The following is a 19,839-nucleotide window of genomic DNA, read 5'->3' as shown; positions in this document are numbered from 1 at the left end:
CTGCAGCATAAGTGGGTGTGGGAGAAACGCCTGTTAGCCTGAACGCTGGGCCTCTGTTAAATAACCTGTTGACGTGAGGTTGTACTTTTTAAGTTTTAGGTGAAATTATCCTTTAGTTGAAATTATCCTTTTACTTTTTTTTTTTTTTCTGATATGAAAAATTTGATAAAATAGTGGTTTTTTTTTGTTTTTTTTTTGTTTTTTTTTTTAGCATAACTTAATCAGAGGCAACTCTAGCATCGTTTGCCTCTATAGATTTAGTCGGTTGCACCTATAAATTGTTACACATCTGTTGCTCACAGGGTGTAGGGTGAACGAATTCGCACAGTGATTGTGTCCAGGAAATAATCTGTGTGTGGTCTTGGTGATCATGAGTCTCCTACTTACAGGAAACACGCCACACTCGTCTGTATAAATACACTAATAGTAGTAAGGATACATTAATGTGTTATGTCTTCTTCTGCCCCTGACTCTCGCAGACGCTGTTACAAAATCATTCTAAAATTTGTATTTGTTAGGAATGGCAATATCCAAGTAATCTAATAGAATGCGCTTGTTGTGGAGCAGGATTCGCTTATAGCTGAGCGCCAACACTTGTATAGAATTACAGCACAAAGATTTAGGGAACTTAGATGACATATTTTCTATTACTTCCGCTAATTTACTTTGAGAATTATGTACTTAAATATAATTATTGTAAATATGGCATACGTACAACAATCTACCCACATATAGATTACTATTCATTTTCATAATATGCTTTTGTGTTTAATACATTCATTGTTTTTGTTAGTATTATTACTATGTTTATAAAACAACGTATCCTGCAATGCTGTACATTATAATTGTATATATGTTCATAGGCGCATGCCTATCAATGTCATACGTCGCACAGACTGTACGGGCTGTGTTGAGCAGATTCAGCACGTTGGCTCAGTGGTTAGCATTGCTGCTTCGTAGCATTGGGTTAGATTCTAACCAGGATGCCATCTCTGCGAAGTTTGTATGTCCGATCCATGTTCGCATGTGTTTCCTGCATGATAGATGAATTGGAGTTTGACTACACACCGTGTGTGTGTGTGTGTGTGTGTGTATCTGGAATAAGATTGTAAAATCTTCCGGGATAGGGATTAATGTGCATAGATGAAATTCTCTGTACGGAGCTACAGAATATGTTGGCTCTATCAAAATAAATGGTTATAATAATTCAGTTCAATTTCAGATGACCGATCATGGTGATATCCTTTTAGCCTCTCTATGCTTATGTCTATGTTAATGTTTTAAAGTGTAATTTACACCACTGCTTGTAAGTTTACCCTGTCACAGGGTACTGTCTATAAAAATTCATTGTTTAATTCAGTATTGGTAGTCAGAGTTTGTATTCAGTATAAATTGCAGTTTTTCAGTAAACCCCTGCATAGGCAAACCGAGGTGGGGGGGGGGGGGTTCCTAGTGCCTGGAAACCCCCATCCAAGCCTGGGGCACTTTATAATTGAGGTGACTGGACCCTGCTCCCGCTTCACACAGCTCTGCTTGAAAAGGGTGAGCTGCGTGCACCTAACAGTAATGCACGCAGCATTGCCCATGTATATTATGGGGATAGAAAGAGTTGGAGAGCAGCCAAGCACTGTCTAAAATTATAGCAACGCCCCCATGCATGCTGGTCACGCCCACTGGCCACGTGGTGTGAAAAACCCCTCTACAAATCCTGCATTTGCCCCTGCCCCTCCACTCTTAATGACCGGCTTTTCCCGGACTGAGAAATCTCCAGTCTTGTCTCAGTAGAACTGGGGGTGGCATGTTGACCAACTGATGATTGTTAATATACAGTAACAATGAACAGCGATTTAATAGAAAGTGGAAGGTGTTTTTGTGATTAGCCGGTTGTATGTTGTATACCTGCAGCACAGTAAGTGTGGTGTGCATTGGATAAAGGCTTACCCCCACAGAACACAAGGCATAACGAATACCTCTAGTTCCAAGACATTCCTGAAACCTTTATTTATTTGTAAATGCTTTAACACATGTGGATTGTCATTGTAAGACATCTGATGTTTCCACAACAATATCCAAAGGCCATTTATTCAGGTGTGGTGTACCGTAGGTCTGGTGTATACAGAACAGTCTTCCACCATATGTGACTTTTCCTATTTCCCGGCACAAGCTCCTCTGCAGTTTATTTTTGTCCACAGTTTTTTCGCTCGTTGTGTCTGTGCTCAGCTAAAGCTGCTACAAGCTCAGGCCTCTCATCATCTAAAGCAGACATGCTGGAGTTACTCTCGGATTTGAAGACAAACCAGATCTTGGCAAATTATTGTATGTAAACATTGTGCGCACATTGGAACACACTATTAATTCACACAAAGTGTCCAAACCTGTTATTCAAAGGCTTATGGGTGGTTCACACACACCCTGATAATATGGGTTGGGAACGCTGGCTTCTTCCAGACACTTGAGCAAACGTCAGCTTTCATTAGGGCCAGTAAAAGTAGTTTAGCGTTTTCAAAATTTAATTTTAAAATATTTTTAAATGACATACTGAATGAGACTTTTATGAACCATAAAAAATACAGACTGGCAGATTATTATTTTTGTGCAAATGTGCCTCTATGCAGCTGTTTGCATTCATAGCTGCCTGTCCACACCATGACCTGAGGTTCTGCAGATCTTATTGGGGTGTATTAGGGTATATTTCACCTTTTGCTCTTTTGTATGTCCAGGAAAACATATAACTTTATCATTTTCAGGCCAATGAATTTCATGTATCCCCACTTTTGATCTGCTTATGCATTGACCAGAATTCCATTCACTCCAATGAATGTTGTCCTGCACTGGCCATAAAAAGTCCCAAAAAAAATATATGGGTGTTTTTCATGTGCTTTTCATGCACTTTCTGGTACTAAACAGATCTATTAAATAGAAGTGTTATGGCCCCATCATGTCCATTGTCGTCATCTACTCACATCCACTCAATAGTCTTTTGCTATTATTGGCTGATAGTATTCTGTTTAGATAGTGTCCTAATTGACAGCCAATCAAAGTTCAGTATCAGCCAGCAATGGAAAAGACTAATAACAGGTCTGGTTTTCAGCAGCAGCAATGCTGGATGGCAGCACGGTGGCTCAGTGGTTAGCACTTCTGCCTCACAGCGCTGGGGTCATGAGTTCAATTCCCGACCATGGCCATATCTGTGTGGAGTTTGTATGTTCTCCCCGTGTTTGCGTGGGTTTCCTCCCACACTCCAAAAACACAGTAGTAGGTTAATTGGCTGCTATCAAAATTGACCCTAGTCTGTGTGTGTGTTAAGGAATTTAGACTGTAAGCTCCCATGGGGCAGGGACTGATGTGAATGAGTTCTCTGTGCAGCGCTGCGGAATCAGTGGCGATATATAAATAAATGGTGATGATGGATTAGTGGGACGGTGAGTAGACAAGTCTCAAACAAGGAAGACTTGTATTATACATTAGCCACCAGTAAAGGGGTCTACTGTACACTAACCAATCAAGAAGGAGGTGGTCTGTATTGCTCACTAGCTGCCAGAAGGAATCTGTATTGTGCACTAACTACCAGAAAGAGATTGTGCTTAATGAAATTGTATACATCTCTATCAGGAACAAATCCATAAAGCTTCTGGCATTATTAGAGATATTGCATCAATTTAAAAAAACAATCCTACAACAGTTGAGTTTCTGGTCAGTCAATAAGAATTAATTTCCGTTTCCAAATCTCATGTTTTTTGACTGTAAACATATCTTCCTTTCATATGACAGGACACATGCCTTCCTTGTCTCAGATTCATCAAGCAAGGTATGATTTATTACCTTTCTGTGCGGTTAATTTTGAACATGTTGAGACGGTCTCACTCCTGTGAAAAATGACTGGGTCCGGGCTCGTACGTGATCTGGATAAACAGCCATGTTTTTATCTGGTCCTGTGTGTTCTAGCCGTCGGTGCGTGTGTGGGTTTAAAGTAATATTGTTTCAGAATATTTTGTTTCTACTAAAAGAAAAGTAATAACACAAGCATCCATCTAAACAGGAAATTAATCCTCAGGAGTACCAGAATTTGTGTGCTCTCGTTGACAGGTTCTATTTTTTTTTGGACATAGAGGAAATAAAATTTATATCAATATATATCAAATGTACCTGTCTTTTTATTCAAGCAATAGCGGTGGCCTTGTTTGTGAATTGAAGCTCTAGGAGTTAGTGAAATCACAGGGCAGTGAGGCAGACACATGAACTACAGGCCGCTTTCTGGTGGCTGGTGTACAATACAAACTACTCCTGACAGTTTATGAGCAGTATATACCCCCTTGTTGGTTGGTTAGTATACAATAGACCACTTTCTGGTGGCCAGTGTACAATACAAACTACTCCTGGCCGTTTATGAGCAGTATACACCCCCTTGTTGGTTGGTTATTATACAGTAGACCACTTTCTGGGGGCTAGTGTACAATACAAATTACTCCTGGCAGTTAAAGAGCAGTATATACCCCCTTGTTGGTGGTTAGTATACAATAGACCACTTTCTGGTGGCTAGTGTACAATACAAACTACTCCTGGCAGTTTATGAGCAGTATATACCCCCTTGTTGGTGGTTAGTATACACTTACTGGTGGATAGTATAGAATACAGACCGCCTTCTAGAGGCATTTGTATTCACCTGTCCACTGCCTTGTTTTATCCACTTTCACTGCTGCTTCTGGGTACCAGAGCTGTTATTAGCATTAGATAACCGTTTCCTTTCCTGCACTGAACTTATGCTTTAGAATTAGAGTAAATACTGGGAACTCCTATTTGCTGGAAAAAAATATTCAATCCAATAGAATGCAAATCATAATTCATTGACTCCAAAAACACTTGGAAGTCTAGCATACCCTTTATATCAAGGATGCTTATTTTCATATCGCTATTTGTGAGGACCAGCTTTGCTTTCCAGGAAGCATTGTTCCAATTTTGTGCACTCCCTTCTGGGATATCAACCCTGTTACAAATCTTTGTATCAACATCAAAAAAGATCACAAATAATATCACTAATGAATACATTAAACAAAACCAGACCCATGACTCATCCATGAGACAATTCACTTATCAACCCTTCCACTGAGCTTACACCATTAACTGCAGCACACTGTGTCCTGTCCTTTAGCCAAACCTTTATCCATTCCACTATATTTGTAGTTTAAATGCAAGATTTTTCAGTTTATTTATTAATTTATTGCATCATACTCTATCCCTGCTAAAAATCCAAGTATGCTATATCTGCTGATCTATCACTTAAAAAGTAACAAAACACTAAATGTGTTTGGCATTATCTCCCAGCAGCAACTCTTGGGGGTAAATGTATGAAACATTGGTTTCTGCAAGTCGCCGGAAATCGGCGACTTTGCAGGAGAAATTTAAAGTGGCGATGGTTTGTAAATGCAAGTTTGTCTTTACAAGCCATCGCCGCTTTTAAATTTCCCGTGCAAAGTCGCTTATTTCCGGCAACGTGAAGGAACCAACGTTTCATACATGTACCTCTTGGACTGAGTCGTGCACCGTGTCCTTAGATGCAGCGCATCGCCAACAAAGTGCCCTTTAAACTATTTTTAAGTGTTGTCAGATATGCTACTGAGGACCCTGCTCCTTCCACTGTTTATCTCTGTGACTTACTGCTTCCCTACATTCACCTCTTGTAGAATTACAAAGCAAACTATAGCTTGCTCATATTTCCTTGCAGCTTCCCTAGCAAACTAATAATTTAGATGTCTAGATGTGACTGTGCAGGTAACTCAGGTTGATGGCACTGCCGGCATAGACATATTATTTTCATTTTCTACCTTCTGAACACACCAAGCCGATCACGCCAGGTCTTGGCCGATCTCATGTCTTCTGTCCCCTCATTAATTTCTTGCTAGCCCTGGCATAAAATACACCTCCAGCAAAAACCAGCCGTTCAAAGTAAGATATCCCCTTGTGCAACTTCAAGAATTTCATTTGAGACATTGCCTTAATTGCATCTGTGGCATTTAAGAGATGTGGTGCTGTCTGGGCTCTTGGCATTTTGTGTTCATTTATATTCACAGGTACTCTGCGGAAATAGAGTCATTGTAGTTGACGGTTTAATAAGAAGAGGTTTTGGTGTTCGCGGGAAGCTGAAGGTTCTAGGTCAGGCTTGTTTTTTGCATTAAGCATTTCACTTAAATATACGGTGAATTACTTACTGCTTATTTAGACTTCATGAATGTTAGAAACTTTGCCTGCAGCATTGCAGGAAACGGTGCTTGTAAGTTCATTACCTCTCTGCATATGCTACAGGATTGCCGTTTGTATTGGAAAGTGCCGGGGTAACCAATGATGTCATCTATTTTTTTTATTTTTTTAGCTACACTTTACCTGTGACCGAGCACCAGTTGTTGTTGTTGTTTATTATTATTATTATTATTATTATTATTAATTTTTATTTATAGGGCGCCACTAGGTGTCCGCGGCGCCGTACAGGGACAAACAAAATTACAATACGAGGAGAAACAGCACAGTACAGTAAACAATAAGCACAGTAACTCAGTGAGCTCAAGGCACAGCTAAAGGGGCGGGGGGGGACAGGGGAAGGTCCACCAATGACGGAGTCCAAGAGGGAGGGCACGGATGACAGGGAGACCCCCAGAGGGGAGAGGAGGGGACGGGGGGAAGAGGGTCCTCGAGGAGGAGGGCTAGGTAGCTGGAGAGCAGAGTTAAAAGTGGTGAAGACAGAAGGAGAGATGGCCCTGCTCAAAGGAGCGTACAATCTAAGGAGTGGGGTAGACAGACAGAGAGACACGGGGAGAGAAGGAGGAATGGAGGATAGGGATAAGGGAAGGGGAAGGAGGGGAAGAGGCAGAAGAAAAGGTAGGAAGTTACGTGGGAGACTGGAAGGCTTTAAGAAAAAGGTGGGTTTTTAAAGCCCGTTTGAAACTGGACAGATTAGGGACCAGTTTTAGGGACCAAATGGACCAGTGGCATTCATGCTTAATCACAGACTTAATACAAATAGTCAAATTTGCAAATTGGAAGGGCGTGTCGCCAATCTGAGCTCCTACATGTTAATAGCGCAAAATAGTGATGTATGACTCTTGATATCCAGCATACAGAGGAAGAGTTACACTATGCAGCTGGCAGATATTAAGTAATATAATAATAACCTAAATGAACTTTGGTGAGAAATCACTAAAAGCGTAACACTAGGATTAAAATATAATAAGACAAGTCTAAACCAGCACTCCAGGGAGAAAACTACAGCACACCTTTCATGCTACCACACCTTTAAATAAACACAATTGCAAAGGAAAAGCGTGGCACTATTTAGAAATACGTGCTTAATATCAAGGTAACAAGTTCATATAATTGGCTCATCCGTTTCTTCCAATGTGGTCCTTTTCTTCTAATATCATCATCATTTATTTATATAGCGCCAACATATTCCGTAGCGCTTTACAATTGGGGACAAACATAGTAAACTAATAAACAAACTGGGTAAAACAGACAAAGAGGTGAGTAGGCCCTGCTCCCAAGCTTACAATCTATGGGACAATGGGAGATTGACACATGAGGCTAAGTGTATATTTTGCATTTCGGCCCAGCCAGGCTGCAAAGGTGAAAGTGACCCATAAGCTAAATGATCCTTTCACAAAACAATGTTGGTCACTGGGGTAGTTGTCTTGTGTGAAATTGTGTAACAGGTGGTAATAGGCTAAAGTAGTGAGGTTAAGAGGGAGGTTGAGGAATATTATAAGCTTGTCTGAAGAGGTAGGTTTTCAGAGAACGCTTGAAAGACCAGAGGAGAGTCTTATTGTGCGAGGGAGAGAATTCCATAGAGTGGGTGCAGCCCGAAAAAAGTCCTGTAACCGGGAATGGGAGGATGTAATGAGGGTGGATGAGAGACGCAGATCTTGTGCAGAACTGAGTTGCCGAGTTGGGAGATATTTGTGGAATAATATGTGGAATTACTCTGTTAAAATAAGCAAAAAAGGAAAAAAAAAAGCATATATAGTACATTATCTTCAAAACCAATACACCCATGTGTGCTTCATAGCTCCAAAATGATGATGAACCGTACCCAATAATGCAATAACTATCCAAAATAGTAGATGTAGAGCTTCCACTAAGACCCCCTTTGATGTGGCACTTACTCTGTAGTGTTAGGGATCCAGGTTCTCACACATACAATGTTCTGGAGTCCTTTCCCAGTATGCAGGGAGTCTCTTGATATTCAGATATAAAATGAAGAAAAACACAAATATGACACAATACCTTATATAAAAGTTCAATATTTAATAGAACTTACAAACAAACATAATAGGCATTCAAAATATTTTCCATGTAGCAAACAGCTTATGCATAAGATTCCTACCAGAGAGAGGCGAGTAAGTGATCAGGTATAAATGTTGAAATACAGGATTCCTGTGTGTTCCCTTTCCAATTCTCCCCTTCTGCAAATGATAGTCTAGTTAGAATTTATGGGCTCCCCAATCTACTAACGAGTTTCGACGTGAGCTTCTTTCTCAGCAGATGTGGGCATATTGCAAATGACGGACTGTTAAAGTCCTCTTGTCCTATCAAAAGAGTGATTTGAATTTAATGTCTCTATGTTGCCATTCTAGTGTTGTTTGTTGCTATGGTTACTGAAATAATACCAGAGTGTCAAGCACGTTTTGACCACTTCCAGTCCCATTTTCGTTTCCATAGGGAAGGTCGCGCCATACAATTTTCAAGTGAGATATTTTTTTCTAATCACTTTTAACTGTTTTGATTGGACAAGAGGACTTTACGGCCCCTTAGCGACCTCTCCACGTGCCCATCAGATTTCACCAGATGTCCCTTACAGACCTCTCGCCCCTCCCCACATACATTTACTGCTGGAGCCCATGCAGATGCTAAATTAGCGAGAACAAACAACGCACTTTCCTCCCTTGACATGAAATTTTTTCCGGTTCAGTCTGCAGTCATATTGGGAGCAGCCAACTTGGGTCCCCGACACGCTGATCTGCTCCCATCCGCGCCGCATTTTAAATTGCAGAAATCTGCATACGGCTGAATGAAGTCCTTTAAAGTTGTCAATGCTGTTATATCATTTCTAGGTACCTTTTTCTGCTGATCAGTGGCTCTCTGGCACAGGAATATTCTGTTTTTTAACTGTGCTACAGTTATAACGGCAGATCCTGTATACAGAGCATAGGCAAACCGAAGGGGGGGGGGGTTTCTAGTGCCTGGAAACCCCCCCCCTTCGAGGGCAATGTATGATTGAGCTGGCTGGACCCTGCTCCCGCTTCACACAGCTCTGCTTGAAAAGGGAGAGCTGCGTGCACCTAACAGTAGTGCACGCAGCATTGCCCATGTATATTATAGGGATAGGGAGAGTTAGAGAGCAGCCAAGCACTGTCTAATATTATAGCCACGCCCCCATGCATGCTGGTCATGCCCACTGGTGGCGTGGTGTGGAAACCCACCTCTACAAATCCTGCGTTTGCCCCTGCAGAGCAAGAGTGACACAGTGCAGTTGGCACACAGTAAACATCTATGAACTTTAATTCAGACTTTTCCAGAGATAAAACATTAAAAACTAGGATTGTCAATGTAATTAACTATTCACGTTAGTTATTGGAGATGCCTGCTCTCTCTGAGGTTTTAATATTAAAGCCTTCTCCCCTAGTTAGCAGACCAATACCTGGGATCCCTGCCTTTCGGTACATATTTAACCTTACCCTACCTGTGCCTAATCTCTAACTTTCTTGATTGATCGGTTTTCTCAACCTTTGAGCATCCATTATGTGTCTGAAGCACTGAATTAAAAAGACATTCTTCTGTAACAAAAACCAGGAGAATGAAATGACAGAGAGGTACTTTGAGGCATGAGTATCGCCCAAAATAAGATGCCTGCCAGTCTTATGTATTTATTATTTAAAAATGGCTTGCATGAACATCCCTTTTAAAGTGCTACTTACATGCAGGTGAAAGAAGTAGATGCCGTTCTTGACAAATGAACGTATCATCACAGCACTGGGGTCATGAGTTCAATTCCCGACCATGGCCTTATCTGTGTGGAGTTTGTATGTTCTCCCCGTGTTTGCGTGTGTTTCCTCTGGGTGCTCCGGTTTCCTCCCACACTCCAAAAACATACTGGTAGGTTAATTGGCTGCTTTCAAAGTTGACCCTGGTCTCTGTCTCTGTGTGTTAGGGAATTTAGATTGTAAGCCCCAATGGGACAGGGACTGATGTGAGCGAGTTCTCTGTACAGCGCTGCGGAATTAGTGGCGCTATATAAATAGATGATGATGATGATGATCATCATCATCCTGGATTTTATAGTTTTCTTATTTGTTGTGTCCCTAATTTGCAGATTATTAGTTTACTAACAGCTCTGAGATCTGCATAATATTATCCCATTCCATCTATCTCTGATTCTAATCATTCTTCTGCCCGTATCCACAACTGTAGCTGGCTTTCTTCTCATTGCTCAGACTCCCATAAGCGTTTGTATTAGTATTCCAGTTCTAATAGGATTTCTTTTGACCCCTGAACATCTGCAGTTCCTAGGAATGTCTGCAGATAACTTATTACAGACACTTTCCTGCTAGCTTATAACACTGACTCAATGCTTATACAAAGTATCAAGTGTTTCTGTTTGATGTGCTGGTAACTAAGCTGTGCCGATCGTGGTGGTTACAGAAATAGCTGTATTTTCAGGTGTGTCCGGCTCTGGTTCTCATGTGTACGTGGGATACTGGAGATAAAACCGTGTTTACCTTTCTGTGACGTTCAGATTATTGTCCATTTCTATCTGAGAACTCCATGATGTCATATTTTCCAGCAGATCTCTAAGCAGGACCACTTTCTGCACAGCGATGTCATACTGTGTGGCGTCTCCTAATTATCTCATTGCCAGGGCAGCCTTTAATATGATGACAGCAATTTACCCTTGAAGGAGAAATGTTACCAAACACCCTCACTATGTCTAATAAAACCTCTGCGAAGTTGTAATATTTTTTTTTTTTCGTTCGGCAATACTAAACTGCTTCATAAAGCACTGTTTGCTCCGCTTCCATGCTTTACTCTGAATAGTTTATTTCATCAAAGGCAGAATTATGGTCAACTGAGAATAGACAAACTGTAGGAGAATCGTCCTAGATTCAGTGGTGCTGTAAACTCCGTCTTCTCAGTCCAACGTAAAATACAGCCTGTAGTGTGGTAGTCGCTCCCCTTTCTCCTCCCTGTACCCTCTTCCTGCACCTTTACCAGGTTAGAAACCTGCCAAGTGTTACTGAGCCACCGAGTCTTGTAGTGATTACATAGATTTACAGGGTGAGCGACAACAAGCTATATGGCGGTATATTGGTTATATAGAGGCATGTGAGGCTATATGGAGGAGTATTGGTTATATAGAGGCACGTGAGGCTATATGGAGGAGTATTGGTTATATAGAGGCACGTGAGGCTATATGGACGAGTATTGGTTATATAAAGGCATGTGACCCTATATGGAGGAGTATTGGTTATATAGAGGCACGTGAGGCTATATGGAGGAGTATTGGTTATATAGAGGCACGTGAGGCTATATGGAGGAGTATTGGTTATATAGAGGCATTTGAGGCTATATGGAGGAGTATTGGTTATATAGAGGCACATGAGGCTATATGGACGAGTATTGGTTATATAAAGGCATGTGACCCTATATGGAGGAGTATTGGTTATATAGAGGCACGTGAGACTATATGGAGGAGTATTAGTTATATAGAGGCATGTGAGGCTATATGGAGGAGTATTGGTTATATAGAGGCACGTGAGGCTATATGGAGGAGTATTGGTTATATAGAGGCATGTGAGGCTATATGGAGGAGCATTGGTTATATAGAGGCACGTGAGGCTATATGGACGAGTATTGGTTATATAAAGGCATGTGACCCTATATGGAGGAGAATTGGTTATATAGAGGCACGTGAGGCTATATGGAGGAGTATTGGTTATATCGAGGCACGTGAGGCTATATGGAGGAGTATTGGTTATATAGAGGCATTTGAGGCTATATGGAGGAGTATTGGTTATATAGAGGCACGTGAGGCTATATGGAGGAGTATTGGTTATATAAAGGCATGTGACCCTATATGGAGGAGTATTGGTTATATAGAGGCACGTGAGGCTATATAGAGGAGTATTGGTTATATAGAGGTATGTGAGGCTATATGGAGAAGTATTGGTTATAGAGAGGCACGTTAGGCTATATGGAGGAGTATTGGTTATATAGAGGCACGTGAGGCTATATGGAGGAGTATTGGTTATATAGAGGCATTTGAGGCTATATGGAGGAGTATTGGTTATATAGAGGCACGTGAGGCTATATGGAGGAGTATTGGTTATATAAAGGCATGTGAGGCTATATGGAGGAGTATTGGTTATATAGAGGCACGTGACCCTATATGGAGGAGTATTGGTTATATAGAGGCATGTGACCCTATATGGAGGAGTATTGGTTATATAGAGGCACGTGAGGCTATATGGAGGAGTATTGGTTATATAGAGGCACGTGAGGCTATATGGAGAAGTATTGGTTATATAGAGGCACGTGACCCTATATGGAGGAGTATTGGTTATATAGAGCAATGTGAGGCTATATGGAGGTGTACTGACTGCATGCTAAGGCGACGTGCACACGGACAAGTTTGATCTGCTGTTCAGTCTTTAGTTGTGAAAGTAAATCTACTTTCTTCTGTCCATGTTTGTTGTGTGCACGCTAATCAGTTTCTTCACATGCATAACTAATCCCTGCAATATTACATCCTTGTCCCCTCTGTTTTTCCTGCATAAAAGAAACAATCGGCTTAAAACAGAATAAAACCGCCAATGTAAACATACATCAAGTGCTCACTTTAGTGCTGCAGTAACTGTCTGGTTGTTTCTCACAAAACCATGTTTGTCAGGTATATATTTAATTCAATATTATTTTTTGCTTTATCAATATGCTATAACTCTGGTAAGCCCAGTACAGTACACGGCAAATCATTTACCCTAATGGCTTTGACCACCTGTCTTGCTCTTATACATTCATTTTGTGACATACTGTATATCGCCATAGTAACATTTTTGCCCAACACACTAATTACACACCTCTAGTAGTTTTCACTTGTTCTCTACAGCCTCAGCATAAAAGAACATTTCAAGTTGGCATGTCCAATGTTACATGCATGCGTCTGTGGCTGAGAACTGACCTGACAATAGCTCACATCCAGTAATGCTTCACAGAAAAGAGAAAGAGGAAAAAGTATTGATAATGATTGATCTGTCCCAGACACATCTTGAATGTGTGCGCCACAATGGTGTCACAGTACGTTGTGAAGAGACATTGCCATCACGTCTGCAGTAGCTGACACATTTATCCGTTATATAGGTATGGCTGTTCTAAGGAGGGAGCAGTGATGGTGTTATAAAGGTTGTGTCCATAGCTTAGGTTTCTACCAAAGCCTATACCCACGAGCGCTATACCAAAACACTGATTATATCTTGTAAGGTTTGAGTAAGACAGCTGACGAACTTAATGTATTAAAGAACGTCTGTCATGTGCAGACAGTGATTTTATGAGCTGCTAAGCTCACTAGAGAAATTACATCATGAATAATATTCATGAAGCACTGGTCTGTACTGTACTGATAGGCTGACTTCTCCTGAACTAGTGTATAGGTATCAAGTGCACCACAAAGCCACACTAACAATATATAAATGTATGACATCACATCACTCCCTGCCCCAATGGAGCTTACAGTCTAATTTCCCTAACACACACAGACCAGTATTAATTTTGTCAGCTGTCAATTAGCTTACTAGTATGTTTTTGGAGTGTGGGAGGAAACAGGAGCACCTGGAGGAAACCCACGCAAACACAGGGAGAACATGTAAACTCTTCCCCGATAAGTCCATGGCCAGGAACCGAACTTCTAACCTCAGTGCTGTGAGGCAGAAGTGCTAACCACTGAGCCACCATGCTGCCGATATCTATACACAGATTTCTACCAAGAGGCTTCTGTTGCATTTTGTTACTCTGCTTGCTGCAAACAGCGGTAAAACAGCCCATATGAAGCACCAACCGTTGTTCTTGTTGCTTTCTATGTTATGTGTGCGCTTACATTTCCCATTTTCATCTGTCATTCCCCTTCCTGCCACTAGGCTGAAGTATCTTATCAGACATCTTCTAGATCAGTGCTGACTAACCTGTGACACTCCAGTTGTTGTGAAACTACAAGTCCCAGCATACCCTTCCAGCAATAAGCTGCTCTATATTGGCACGGCATGCTGGGACTTGTAGTTTCACAGGTTAGCCAACACTGCTCTAGAGGGTAGGAGAGGGGGAGTTAGTAGAGGGATCACCAAGGACCACACACAGCAGCCTTATGGGTGCATCATATCGTTTTCTACAAACTTCTTTACACAAAGATAGGGCAGGACAAACATACAATATTTTCACAATTTCTTTCCTAAAGACAACACAGTTAATGATAAACAATGTAGGTGTCTCTCTTTAAAGAAAGAAACAAACAATTTCTGGACTGATCAAAATATGACTTGTGCACCCAATGATGCGGGTCACATTTTCACATAGGTATCTCCCACAACCAACCAATTCCAGTTCAGTAGGGTCAATGTTTTGATTGTGGTATGCAGGGATCTTAGTGCAGCATATACGCGGTTCAATGTTGACCCAACAAGATCAGGCGTAGGGACATTTCCTAAAGGAAAAAAAAAATGATGGCAAGGAAAAATGTTTATATTTTCTAATCTGCAGTAAACCATATACAAGACAGTTGGTTTGATATGGACAACACAACCCTTCCCCTTTGCACCAGGATTTATAAATGTCCCCACTGTGCAGACAGGAATAATTAAAGGTTTAAAGGGTCAGAACCTGCTTTGAGTTGGTGGGGGGGGGGGGGGGGGTTGCTGTATGCTATTAATACACACAGCCCGTTCTCCGTGAACAATAATGTCATACAGCATTCCCTGAGGTCATCGCGTTATACATACTTGAGTAAATTAATGGGTAGATATTGCATATAACAGCACACTCATTACTGGTATTTTAATAGGAAACCCATTTTCTTAATGTCCCGATAGGTTTTCAATTTATGTCACTTTTTATTTTTTTGACATATGATGATTTATTAATCTTTGACATTTTTCTGCACTGTGGCACCTCCTCTTGTGTGATAGAAGTGTCAATGTTTCTCTCCCTGATATTTTCCTACTGCTGTTTTATCTTTGTGTTGCTGTTAAAAGGAATTTTGTTGCTGAGAAAAGCTCTGTGTTGTGAGCTTTACCTGGTAAACCCATTAGTGCTGTTTTGACAGAATGATTTAAGATTCCATTTAAATTCCCGATGTATAAATTACATGACGCCAGGAGTAGTCTCTTAGCTTTCTGTTTGTTTGTTTAAGCCATCTATTGTATCTGCAAATTGAAATATTTTGCCTTGTCCTGTCTCCCTTATATACAATTTAATTGTTGCCTAAAACATCTTTGTACATGATCCATTTAATGGCTGCACTTAAGATGTAACCAATACCAAGGGTCAAAACTAAAAAGGTGCAGACCCCATAGCAAAATTTTGATGCAGTCCCCAAACCTTCTGGGGGCTGTTACCTCTTAGCCTCACTGGGCAGGCTGCCTGTCTTTTCCTGCTGGCTGTCTCTGTGTCTCGGAGTTCCCTTCCCCTCTGAGCAGCATTTAATTTCAAAGCCCCAATATTCCGTTTTGTGTGCCCAGCATTGACTGTAGACATCGTGCTATAGCAGTTGAGGGACCATAACGGGCACTGTAGCGGCTCCCTACCCAGTGTTCCTTCCAACACCTGGGCTAGGTGCTCCACCCGGCTATGTTTACTTGCCAACCGGCTCTTGGAGCCCTACAGTGTCCTATTATAATAATATAAACCACTATGTGAGCACTACAGCCAGTACAGTGTGTCAGACCACTGACCACTAGGCTGATCGGTCCTGGCAAATGTGGGTAATAACCTCCAAAACTTTTCAATGTGGGCAGCACAGTGACCTAGTGGTTAGCACTTCTGCCTTACAGCACTGGGGTTATGAGTTCGATTCCCGACCATGGCCTTATTTGTGTGGAGTTTGTATGTTCTCCCCGTATTTGCGTGGGTTTCCTCCAGGTGCTTCGGTTTCCTCCCACACTCCAAAAACATACTGGTAGGTTAAGTGACTGCTATCAAAAATTGACCCTTGTCTGTGTGTCTGTCTCCCTCTCTCTCTGCCTGTGTGTGCATGTTAGGGAATTTAGACTGTAAGCTCCAATGGGGCAGGGACTGATGTGAGCGAGTTCTCTGTACAGTGTTACGGAATTAGTGGTGCTATATAAATAAATGATGATGATGAATATTATTGCAAAGTATTACAACTGCGACCCTCCCCCCCCCCCCCCAGCTACTTTTTAATGCCACCTGGCTGGCAAAATTTTCTGGGGAGAACCGTTGCTAGTAGACTAATTACGCACATGGCATCACCTATACAAAGTGGAGACAGCTACTGTGTGAGGTATGAGAAACATACCTCCCAGTCAGGACATTTTGGGCTTTTGCCCCTCACCCGCCCAGGCAACATCTAATACATCCAGCTAGATATCCAAAATGTGATGGTCTGCCCCCTTTTCTCCTGCAGATATTCAGACCAAACCAAAGTGTAGTGTGCTGGTATTATACGCTAGTAAACGCGTGTATTTTAGCACAGGTAGGTATGAGGCCTACTGAGGACCACAGGAATATAGTAATCCTTGTTATAGGTGTAACTGGGAATAACGTGATGACCGTAATGTGATGAGCTCTGGATCATTATTCTACAGGCAATGCTTTGTGTTGTATTGAATTTATTATGTTACAAACCAAAGCCTGAGAAATGCTTGGTTATTACCGCCACAAATTGCTGTTTTATTTCACTGGTCTGAACTGGCGGCCTGCATCTCAATGGCAGTTTTTGTTTTTAGCATTAAGCTAATCTTTTGTGGGCAGCTGACTACTACAGAATTAGAGAAGGATTTGTAGGAGGATAATCCTATGATATATTAATCGGGATATATTGCTACTTATCTCATAATATGCAGTCTCTTCCGCAAGGAATACTCAGTGCGTACACATATGTTCTCCTCCGGTTTTCTTTACTGTAAAGTACAGTGAGGTTGTCTGTGCGCCAGCCTGGCGTGTAACGGTGAGCAGCATCTGCAGGATGAATCACGGTTACAGGCTTATAAATTGCAGCAGTGACCAATATGCAATAGGCTGACTTTCCAGAACCAAACACACATGTTACTTTGATGTATGAAAATAGCAGACTACTACAATTACACATCTCTTGTGCACCTGCAGTTAACGTTATGAGACACTCACACATTGTAAACACTGGAGTAGGAGACCGAATGCAATTCTTTTACTGTGGGGAGCAGGCAGACAGATGGGATATACATTGCGGTGAGTAGAAGAGTCTAGGATGGTGAGGATACAGAGGTTAGATGGAAACTATAGTGTCTTGTGAGAGGGGGGCACTCAGTCAAGATTGTACCAGTAAACAAATGTAACAGGCAGGGCCCCCCTCATTCCTTCTCTCACCCCACCCCCATTTTTAAAATAACGTCTCTCCAACATTTGCCTGCCCCCCTGTTCTCTACAGTCACCCCCCCGTCCCCGTCCCCAGTTCTATCTAACCCCTGCTGTAGTTCACTTAACACTCTACAATCTACTTCTTCTTGCTTTCTCCTTACGGTTCCTCTCCGTTGAACCATTGTGACGTCATTAAATACTTAACGTCATCAACACTGCAGGGAGCCTCTCTGCTATGTCACATCTCTCTGTCCAGGAGCCAGAAGCCTCTCTCTTGGGAAGAAGCGCACCTAGGGGCCCCCATAACTTGGGATTGGAGGCTGACATGGTGTCGATTCCCTTAAGTCAGTGCTGAGGCCTCCCCCCTACATCTCAGAAGCTGCTGCTGCCTAGAAATTGAGCCTGGTAAATCCAGTAATTCACTGCGGTGCGCCCCTCCCCTAATAAATCTGTTTTTGCCTAGGGCAGGTGGGGCCCCATATTGCTCTTCGGCCCCATACTGCGGTACTCTCTGTACCCCCCTGAAAGCAACCCTGTTGGCACTTGACAATATTGGAAGAACTTGGCACACACCATGGATAATACTGTGCACTCCTCCTTTATCAAGCCTTGTAAAAGTTTGGTAAAGGATTATGGGGTCTGTTTATGAAGACCATAATGAAGATTTTACATTGATGCTTATCGCCGCAATAGAAAATCTTCTTTCATCTGGTTTGTGTAGAGCAGATCGTTGGGCAGCTCAGTAACGCCCAATAATCAATGTTTTGTGATGAGCTTGTTTAACCAGAAATAAGGTTTTTCATCATTTATATCTTACTGGAAGGAGTTTAGAGTTGGCTTTCTGGCTCAACTCTTTTGTGATGTAAAAATAAAGCAGTCCATTAAGTGAAAGTGGGCAGTATTTCCTTGCATGTAAAATAAAATTACTTTTGCACCCTTTGCATCCAAACATGGTTTGTCCAGGTGCAAATGTACAGCATGTAAGTTGTATTTGCTCCTAAATCTTGCCCCTAAGTGTCCTTTACAAAGCAGAACATCTACACTGTGTTTATTTGTGTGATTTGCGTTTTTTGCCCACATGTGCATGTGGAGGTGGACGGCCACATGTGGTCCTTGCCGTTACTCCAGGAAAGTTAATTGGCACCTCTTTTCGTGGTCCCCATGGTGAAAACTATGAAAACATCACTTCAAAGTCCATCTTTCTTTCCACGTTTCCATTTTCTCCCTAAAGTACAGGTTAGTTTAGCCTGTGTTAAATTAATTTTGAGAGTGAGGAGTCGCTGGGACTGCATCTATTACCTTGTATTATGTGTTACTTTGGTGCATTCGGGAGTTTTCATTACATTGGTTGAACTGAGCCTATAGAAATGTGCACCTCTACAACATTGCAGTCAGAAGGATGGGACCAGAAAGATCCTTTAGTGTGGAGATAAAGATGGTGTTTCCTCCTTCCAAGCATCCCACGTGCTTGTGGTCATGTAGGAATTACATGGTGGGGATTATGACATGATTCCCATCATTGCAGCATGTGCCTGTCCTCTTCACCCCCCCCCCCACCCCCCATTGCAGCATGTGCCCGCCCCCCCCATTGCAGCATGTGCCCGCCCCCCCCCCATTGCAGCATGTACCCGCCCCCCCATTGCAGCATGTGCTCGCCCCCCCACCCCATTGCAGCATGTGCACCCCCCATTGCAGCATGTGCCCGTCTCTTCCCCCATTACAGCATGTGCCCGCCCCCCCCCATTGCAGCATGTGCCCGCCCCCCCCCATTGCAGCATGTACCCGCCCCCCCATTGCGGCATGTACCCGCCCCCCCATTGCGGCATGTACCTGTCCCCCCCCCCATTGCGGCATGTGCCTGTCCCCCCCCCATTGCAGCATGTGCCTGCCCCCCACCCCATTGCAGCATGTGCCCCCCCCATTGCAGCATGTGCCCCCCCCCCATTGCAGCATGTACCCGGCCCCCATCTGGGATGCCCGTCTCTTCCCCCATTACAGCATGTGCTCGTCTTCCCCCCCCCAATTGCAGCATGTGCTCGCCCCCCCCCATTGCAGCATGTTCCCCCCCCATTGCAGCATGTGCCCCCCATTGCAGCATATGCCCCCCCATTGCAGCATGTGCCCCCCCCATTGCAGCATGTGCCCCCCCCATTGCAGCATGTGCCCCCCCATTGCAGCATGTGCCCCCCCATTGCAGCATGTGCCCCCCCATTGCAGCATGTGCCCCCCCATTGCAGC

General features: G+C 42.6%; 1 protein-coding gene across 1 annotated transcript in view; it reads left to right on the top strand.

The window, feature by feature from the left end:
- Window positions 1–19,839, top strand: part of BRF1 (BRF1 general transcription factor IIIB subunit) — a 214,006-nt gene that overhangs the window by 118,467 nt on the left and 75,700 nt on the right. The window lies entirely within an intron of this gene.

The sequence above is a fragment of the Mixophyes fleayi genome, chromosome 12, assembly GCF_038048845.1.
Source record: "Mixophyes fleayi isolate aMixFle1 chromosome 12, aMixFle1.hap1, whole genome shotgun sequence".
NCBI lineage: Eukaryota > Metazoa > Chordata > Amphibia > Anura > Limnodynastidae > Mixophyes > Mixophyes fleayi.
The sequence above is the reverse complement of the archived record's forward strand: the minus strand, read 5'-3'. Positions and strand labels throughout refer to the sequence as shown.